The sequence below is a fragment of the Haematobia irritans genome, chromosome 2 (genome assembly GCF_050003625.1).
Source record: "Haematobia irritans isolate KBUSLIRL chromosome 2, ASM5000362v1, whole genome shotgun sequence".
NCBI classification, from domain to species: domain Eukaryota; kingdom Metazoa; phylum Arthropoda; class Insecta; order Diptera; family Muscidae; genus Haematobia; species Haematobia irritans.
The window spans coordinates 49,628,665-49,638,851 of record NC_134398.1 but is presented as its reverse complement, the minus strand read 5'-3'; the positions used below and the strand labels follow the sequence as shown (position 1 = coordinate 49,638,851).

General features: G+C 32.9%; 1 protein-coding gene across 1 annotated transcript in view; it reads right to left on the bottom strand.

Moving 5' to 3' along the window:
- LOC142224231 (uncharacterized) overlaps positions 1-10,187 on the bottom strand; it is a 114,064-nt gene that overhangs the window by 15,897 nt on the left and 87,980 nt on the right. The gene's annotated exons all lie outside the window — the stretch shown is intronic.

The window sequence follows — 10,187 nt, the reverse complement described above, 5'->3', positions numbered from 1 at the left end:
TTTTACTGAAACGAGTAAATTTTATTATTTCTCACAAAATTTTACCTTAATGGAAATAAAATGGATAAACTATATTGATGAAGAATTTTTCCTTTAGTTTCGAAGGCACTTTTTTCTGGGTGTATATATATATATATATATATATATATATATATATATATATATATATATATTATATATATAATATATATATATATATATATATATATATATATATATATATATATATTATATATATATATATATATATATATATATATATATATATATATATATATATATATATATATATATATATATATATTATATATATATATATATATATATATATATATATATATAATATATATAATATATATATATATATATATATATATATATATATATATATATATATATATATATATATATATATATATATAATATATATATATATATATATATATATATATATATATATATATATATCTATGTAAACTCGTCTTTTATCTGCAGGCAGGTCAAGTTCGAAGATGGGCTATATCGGTCCAGGTTTTGATATAGCCCCCCATATAAACCGACCTCCCCATTTGGGGTCTTGGGCTTATACAAACCGTAGTTTTTATCCAATTCGCCTGAAATTGGAAATCTAGAGGTATTTTAAGACCATAAAGAAGTGTTGCCAAAAGTGGTGAGTATCGGTCCAGGTTTTGGTATATAGCAACCATATAGACCTATCTCCCGATTTTGTTCTTGGGCTTCTAGAAACTGTATTTACTATCTCATTTGGCTGAAATTCAAAATCTAGAGGTATTTTAAGACCATAAAGAGGTGTGATAAAATTGGTGAGTATCGGTCCATGTTTTGGTATAGCCCCCATATAAACCGACCTCTCGATTTGGGGTCTTGGGCTTATAGAAACCGTAGTTTTTATCCAATTTGCCCGAAATAGGTACTTTAGAACCATAAAGAAGTGTTGCAAAAATGGTGAGTATAGGTCAACGTTTTGGTATAGCACCCATATAGACCGATCTCCTGATTTTACTTCTTGAGCTTCTAGAAACTGTATTTACTATCCGATATGGTTGAAATTAGGACAATAAAGAGGTGTGCCAACAATGATGAGTATCGGTCCATGTTTTGGTATAGCCCCCATATAGACCGATCTCCTGATTTTATTTCTAGGGCTTATAGAAACCGTAGTTTTTATCCAATTTGCCTGAAATTGGAAATCTAGAGTTATTTTAGGACCATAAGAAGGTGTGCCGAAAATGGAGAATATAGGTCCATGTTTCGATATAGCCCCCATATAGCCCGATCTCTAGATTTTACTTCTTGGGCTTATAGAAACCGTAGCTTTTATCCAATTTGCCTGAAATTGGAAATCTAAAGGTATTATAGGACCATAAAGAGGCGCGCCGAAAATGGTGAGTATCGGTCAATGTTTTAGTATAGCCCCGATTTTACTTTTTGGGCTTATAGAAGCCGTAGTTTTTATCTGATTTGGCTGAAATTGTAAATATACTGGAATTTTAGAATTAAAAAAAAACGTGTATCGGATTTAGTTTTTATCGGTCCATTTGGTAAGGTCTCCATATACGCAGATTTCACTTCTTGAGGGTATAGAAGGCGCACTGATCATGAAAACTGCTTGAAACTAAATGTAAAATTTCCAGATTTTACTTCTCGTCATCATTTAAATAATGGGGATGAAAATCTACAGATTTTAGATTTCAAATTAAGGCGTAATTTCATCATTATCTTGCACACTTACAAGATATGTTAATGAACTCAAAGAAAAATGGTTCTTATAAATCCAGAATCTTGTATAGTCTTCATAGGTAAAATCTTTAAATTTATCTTCGGGAAGTGTACTGGTTGAACTTCTCAGCTTGGGAGAATATCTCTCATCAAACCCCCCTGAAATTTCAAAGGAAACTATAATATTTGATTCATGGTGGTGGGTATTTAAGATTCGGCCCGGCGGAACTTAATGCTTTATATACTTGTTATAGAAAATATTGTTAAAACTTTATTTCTATAGGAAATTTTTTTCAACACTTTATTTCTGTTGAAAATTTATGAAGTACCTCTTAGGTGGAGAGAGAAATATTTTGCAAAATCTACCAAAACATAAAGAATTCTATTTCTATGTTAGCCTGATAACAATGCAGGCTGGTCTCTAAAGAATTCTACCAATCTACCAAACAGCAAAAAAAATCTAAAATTTTTGGTAGAATCCTCCAACTGTGGCAACTGTGCCTCAGAGTCAGCTCCGCTAGAATTACTTCACATACCAAAACGAAGTGCTTACAAATTAAGGCCTCTAACTGTAAAACCTTTACAAATTACCGCTGTTTAAATCTTTGTGTATGGTGGTTCACTTACACATAAATGTGTAAACAAATACATCCATAACGTACTCCAATATATATGTTTTTATGTGACATATAATATAATATGTAATGTCATTCTAGTCCTTTGCATGCTTTTAAGTATTTATCTCATGCCAGGTCTTTATTTGTACTCTCTTTGTTGTTGGTGTTGTTGTTGCCGATTGTCGTTGATGTTGCCATGTTGTTGGTAAAACTGGTAGCATTTGTTTGGCAACATCATCCTGCCACAAATCCTACTAAAAGTGCCGTCACCTACGCCATAATAACACCGCCACCTTCCACCAACAACAATTGCCGACTTAAGTGTGGCATCAAGACCTCCAGTAGTCTGCATTATATGCTTGGCATGGAGTATGCATCACGTCAAGTATGTCGTAATGTCAATACAAGTAGAGTATAATGAACGATATATGTAATAAATGTATGTATGTGTGTGATCTACTCTTGTTGGTTGGTAAGTGCGATGACGGGTATTAAGGTGTAATTTCTACTTGTATGCTGTTTGAGTTTTATTTTAGTTCCTAACGATTTCTATGACATTATGAAGAGCTTTTTATAAGAGGTTTTATTTCCTGAGGTTACACAGACGAGGTAGGATCATTTGGAACATTGGGTTAAAAAAAAACATTAAAGTTAACAGAAGTTAACAGAAGTTTAGGCTAATGACGAGAATTAATTAAAAAATCAAGACTCAGAATCACCTCCTGAGTCGATCTAGAGCTTGGTGTCCGTCTGTCAGCCCGCAATTATTGACCGATTTTGATGAAATTGGGTATGTGGCGTTTTTTTTTGGTTTGGAAAAAATCGGATCAAATTTAGATGTAGCTCCCATATATATATATCGCCCGATTTCGATATATGGGGTCAGATTGCGTTCATTTACTAACCGATCCGCGTAAAATTTTGCTACAAAGTAATTCAATTGACCACCCTTTAAGTATGCCAAATTTCATCGAAATTGGTTCAGATTTAGATATAGCTCCCATATATATGTAGGGCTCGATTTTCCCAAATTCGGCCATAAGTCCCTTAATTATCAAATTGGTTCAGATTTAGATATAGCTCCCATATATATGTATCGCCCAATTTTCCCAAATTTGGCCATAAGTCCCTTATTTATCAACCGATCCGATCTCATCCGACCTGGTTGAAATTTCGTACCCTTTGTTAAAGAACATCCATGCAAGAATTTATACATGTCGGTCCATAATTATATATAGCCCCTATATAATTCGAACCCCAAATTTGACCACCGCAGCCACTTGGAAGAGCACTATTCATTCGATCTGATTGAAATTTGGCTCTCTAATAGCCATAGCCATTCTTAAATATTTATAGACTCCTCCATATAAAACTGTCAAGAACTAAAGGGGCATACATATGTATGTATTTATTCTGTCTTTATTTATCTTAAATAGACGTTTAATATACCTTGCCATCGGTAACTGTTACCACTACCCAAGTAAATCGATTGTGGGTGACAGATTCGGCTTTGGCGAACTTACGGCCGTATATACTTGTTATACCCTTCACCACTACTGTGGTACAGGGTATAATAAGTTTGTGCATTTGTATGTAACACCGAGAAGGAATAGTCATAGACCCATCTTTTAATATACCGATCGGCTTAGAATTAAATTCTGAGTCGATTTAGCGACTCAGAATTTGTGTTCAAAGTCCAGCTCGCAGTTTAAGCCCGATCGTCTCAAATTTGGCATAGGGTCCTTTTGCGGCTCAAAGACGATCCCTATTGATTTTGGAAAAATCGGTTCAGATTTAGATATAGCTGCCATATATATTTATAACCGATCTGGTCACAAATGACGTATTTATCAACCTATTTTCTTCCAAGTTCGTATAATTGAATATTTTGTGAGTCTCGTAAATTTTGCAGAATATCAATAAAATCGGTTCAGATTCAGATATAGCTCTCATACTCGTATATAGCTTTCGCCCGATTTACACTCCTATGGCCCCGGAGGCCAATCTTTTGTTCCGATTTACGTGACATTTTGCACAGGGAGTAGAATTAATATTATAAATATGCGTAGCGAATTTGGCTGAAATCGGTTCAGATTTAGATATAGCTTCCATATATAGCTTTCACCCGATTTATTCTCCTATGGCCCCAGAGGCCAAAGATTTACCCCGAGTTGCGTAAAATTTTGCACAAGGAGTAGAACTAACATGATAAATATGCATACCGAATTAGGTTGAAATCGATTCAGATTTAAATATAGCGCCCATATATAACTGTCGTCCGATTTACAGTTATACGACTACCGTAGATCTAAATTTCCCATGCCAAATTTAGTTGAAATTGGTTGAGATTTAATTATAGCTGCCATATACATCTTTCGTCCGATATACGCACTTATATGGCCCCAGAGGTAAAAATTTCACTCCGATTTATTTGAAGTTTTGCACAGAGAGTAGGATTTGGTCAAATTCGGTTCAGATTTAGATATAACTTCCAAATATCTTTCGTCCGATTTAGATTCATATGACCACGGAAGCCAAAGTTCCATTTCGAACATTTGAAGTTTTGCACTGAGAGTACAATTAAAATTTTAGCAATGTTTGCCAAATTTTATCAAAATCGGCTCAGAATTAGACAAAGCACCCATATCGATGTTCTTCCGATTTTAGCAAATATGACCAAAATCCCCACATGTTCCTTGTAAAATCACTGTTAAATCGAAAACTCGCAAAAATTTTTCAAATTTACCTATACCTATTCGTATATATTGACCTATAAATCATAATAAATATCCAACATTTTTTTACTAACACTGGGGTCCGTCCCGGTCATTAACCAATTTAAATTTTGATTCTAGACATTTTGTGAAAGTTTAAAAAATATTGTCCAAATCGCTTCAAACTAAAATATTTGTATATGGGAATATAAACCTTCATAATAATTTCCAACAAATTTGAAGGATTTGAGATGGTAACACAAATTTTGGTTTACATGGTGGCGAAGGGTATAATATAGTCGGCCCCGCCCGACTTTAGACTTTGCTTACTTGTTTTAATTAGGAATATTTTGAGAAATGTCTTCCTAATCTGTTATAATTTGGATTCTTAAACTCGTATTTACCGTATTTATACACACAGAGAATAGATTGGTTGGAAATTGATCGTTATAATGAAAATTCCACATTTAGAGCTCAATGATAGTTGGGTCAATTTACATTCATTTTTTCCAAACATTTTTTCGTCATTTCTACCACTTGGTGATAATTGGAATGGATTTTCATTTGTGATGCATGATAAATAGTTGTAGTAACCAAGTGTCTCTATTTAAAAAAAAAAAAAATCAGAATATCAGTCAATACGACCTACTTGAAATCAGCTTAGTAACTAACAGTTAATAATCACAACTTAGATTCGATATACACAGCCGAATGTAAATTGAATTATTGTTCAAATGTCATTGTTGTCATTACTAATTTATAGCCGAAAAAAAATTTATTTTTCAAATTTCAATTCTAAACCACTATAAATATGAAAAGCTCAAGCCCGCTTAATTATATTTGTCTTTAAAACTGGACCGCAAGATATACTAATGAAGAACCGACATTTGCTCTGGATGCAGAGTGATAAACAGGAATATTGGACAACAAATTTCAAAGATTGGTTAAATATATTCCTATACGTTTGAGAAGTCATATACAAAGATGGGAATATTATTATGAATTGACCAAATAAATAGAAAATGAGCCTCCACAATGCTTTACATTAAATCTCTTGAAGTTGCTGGAGATTGCGGGTACGTTCTGGTTATTTCATCCAATGAGTGATTTGGTTCTACTAATATGCATATTGAGTTTATTTACGATTAATGAACGAACTCGCTGAAACGGTCTTTTTGCATGCAGGGAAGAAAAATGACTCTCCTAGAACAAAATTTAATTTTTGAACGAGGAATATTGAACATTTCCTCGCCAGCTGTCGAAATCAGGTACATAATGACCGAGAAAATAACAGGGTTGAGCAACAATGATACATGTTCACCGTAAAAAAAAAATGTTTGGTCTAAGAAGTGATCATATTTATACTCTGGGTGTGCATACATTTTCATGCAATAAATAGAGATTCTAGAGAAAAAATTGTATCTACTACACTTAGCGTATTAAGATTTATTTGTACCACTATACCTATATGTAAATAAAATAAAATATAATATTTAACTGTTAAGTAATTGATTTTTAAATATATTTTTAATTCGGTCATGAGTATTATTTAGGTTGGGCAACACAACCGAATGATGAAGGTAGCCACAACTAATATCGTCGGCAGACCCAACCAACACCATATGTGGTATTAGTTGTGTCGACCGAATCATTCGGGTGACACAGCTGCCAACTGATAGTAGCTGCAACTGCCAAAAGGAGGTTGGCAATAAATTCGGTTATCACAACCAATCTGTATTCTCTGTGTACGTGATAAGCTTTGTTAATATATCATAAAAAGAGAATGAAAATTCTATAAAGAAGATGTATATCTTAATACTAATTTTATATCTTATGTTAATATTTAAGCCAGAAAAACTGTCTTTTTTTAAATAATCCACATCTTTGGCTTGGAACAAATACTAAATTTCTACACAGAGAGTACAGATTGGTTGTGATAATCGAATTGCCAACCTCCATTTGGCAGTTGCTATCTGCTGGCAGTTGTGATACTCGACAAATTCGGTCGAGTCAATCGAATTATGGGAAATTCAACTAATAATATAAATGGAGTTGGTTGTATTAGACAATGAAATTGGTCGTTGCTCCCTTCTTCATTGGGTTGTATCACCCAACTTTACTAGCAAATTAACCGAATTGAAAATAATTTTTTTCTCAAAATATTGTATTTTATTTATATTTTTAAATAATAGAAACGTACATCACATTTTAACTGAATATAATACATTGATATCAATTTTAAAATTTGTTGACCTTTAAAAGATTAGCCGCTAGCATGGATTGCAGAATTGACAGGTAATGGGAGTTAAATCTTTGGGTCTCTTAGTACATTAGTAAATGGGGTCCGACCTGAGCACATAGTGGTATACCATAAAATGGACCATCATAGCCTGTCTAAAAACACTACAAATTAAGTCAAAAAACAAGTAGGGAAAGTCTAAAGTCGGGCGGGGCCGACTATATTATACCCTGCACCACTTTGTAGATCTAAATTTTCGATACCATATCACATCCGTCAAATGTGTTGGGGGCTATATATAAAGTCGGCTAATGCACTAGGGTGGAACACAATGTTAGTATAAAATATGGGAAACATTTAAATCTGAAGCAATTTTAAGGAAACTTCGCAAAAGTTTATTTATGATTTATCTCTCGATATATATGTATTAGAAGTTAGGAAATTTAGAGTAATTTTTACAAATTTTCGACTAAGCAGTGGCGATTTTACAAGGAAAATGTTGGTATTTTGACCATTTTTGTCGAAATCTGAAAAACATATATATGGGAGATATATCTAAATCTGAACCGATTTCAACCAAATTTGGCACGCATAGCTACAATGCTAATTCTACTCCTTGTGCAAAATTTCAATTAAATCGGAGCAAAAAATTGGCCTCTGTGGTCATATGAGTGTAAATCGGGCGAAAGCTATATATGGGAGCTATATCTAAATCTGAACCGATTTCAATAAAATTTGGCACACTTGACTACATTACTAATTGTACTCCTAGTGCAAAATTTCAACCAAATTGGTGTAAAACTCTGGCTTCTGGGACCGTATTAGTCCATATCGGGCTATAGATATGTATGGGAGCTATATCTAAATCTGAACCGATTTCAATAAAATTTGGCACACTTGACTATAGTACTAATTGTTCTTCTTGTGCAAAATTTTAAGCAAATTAGGATAAAACTCTGGCTTCTGGGGCCATATAAGTCCATAGCGGGCGAAATATATATATGGGAGCTATATCTAAATCCGAACCGATTTCTTTCAAAATCAATAGGGTTCTATCCTGAGCCAAAACACATACTTGTGCCAAATTTGAAGTCGATTGGACTAAAACTGCGACCCAGATTACAAAAATGTGTTCACGGACATGGCTATATCGACTCAGGAGCCTACCCTGACCATTTTTGCCAAAGACACCATGTGTCTATCTCGTCTCCTTCTGGGTGTTGCAAACATATGAACTAACTTATAAGACCGTGTTCCACAGTGTGGCGCAGGGTATAATTAGTGTGGAGTTTTCAAAAATAAATAGGAATCTACTCGCCATGGTCACTTCCTTTGGTAGCCGCATTAAGTCGTTACAAGGTGTAAAATTTTGCCCTTTAAGACAATAAAATTGTTCCACATCTAAAACCTAATATATGTAACCCGATTTGCATTTGACCCATGCCTTGAGTATCCTGAAGCCTGCGCGAGTTGTTCGTAAAAACATTTGGCAGCCAGTTCACCGAGGAATCAAATAAATTTAGAAACGGCTTAAAGTTTTTCTGTTTTCAGTGGAAAACGGAAAAACTTTACTAATTGGTAATAACACTATTGACATTTAAAATAACACTATTGACACTATTGACATTTAAAAATACTTCCAAAGCAATTCCGCTGTGAGTATCAATTGAAAGTTCTGTATACTAAATGACAGTTATGAGGGGTTAATAAGGTTGGTTGTGCTTATCGAATTCGATCAAAATTTTTTAAAAGAGAGACACACTGAAAAAAAAGTATACCCGGTTCCAAAGATTTTGTCTTTACTTTAAAAAATTTGGTATTGATTCCGAGCCAAAGAAGCGGAGAATACAAGTAAGGATACTTTTAAGACACAATTCTCTTTTAAATTTAGGTTTTGTGTACTTGCTTCTAGGAAGCAAATTTTAATTTTTCGCTTTCTCAGCTTTTTTCTTCATATGCTATCAAAGTCCTTTAAAAACGAGTTAACGGCGACTTTATTTTCCAAATTAAGATTCGACTTCCAGTAGAAATTATTCTATGTTTGAAGTAAAAAACTTCTTTAAAATAAAGTTTTGAAAAACATGTCCTATATTTGAACGATTTTTTGCTTTGTAGTCAAGATGCAAAAAGACAACAAATTTAAAGACAATTTCATTAAATTTAAAGAATTTTTCTGAATTATTAAAGTCAAGTTGACCTTAGCCTATACATTTTTTCTTTCTTGTTAGGATACCCATTTTTAAGTCAAATCACTTAATTATAAGGACAATACGACTTCATTGAAAAGTTTATCGACTTCTGGACAAGGAAAATAACTTAATTTTAGAGAAATGCGTCTTATATGCTAACCCAAATTTGTATTCGTATTTTAAAGACATGAAATCTTTGACCTCACGACAATATTTTTTTCAGTGCAGATAGTTCAGACAACTATTTGGCTTGTATTATAAACAAAAATTTGTAATAATAAGCGCCAAATGGTAGAAGGAACGAAATAATGGTTGTAAATAAAGTAATTAGAGTGACACAAAAGTGATTTCATTGTAAATGCAGAATTTTCATAACATCAATCGATTTTTAACCAATATCTTCTCTGTGTGTAAATGGTAGTTCAATATCTTTCGATCCAAGAAAATATTTTTAATTTTTCTCTAGAAATAGAACATTTCTCTACACTTATCATACTACTTCTCTATGGTTTATTAGATGGTCTATTGTTTATAGCTTTATTGTATCCTAAGTAGGTTCTTAAATGAAATAGCGGAAATTATGTTTGGAATGCAATTAGGCTAAAAGCCAAAATCAGTTTATTTTCACATCGATAAATTTTCACTGAAGTACAAAAACCAAATCAAAGTCAAATGCATTCATTTTTGT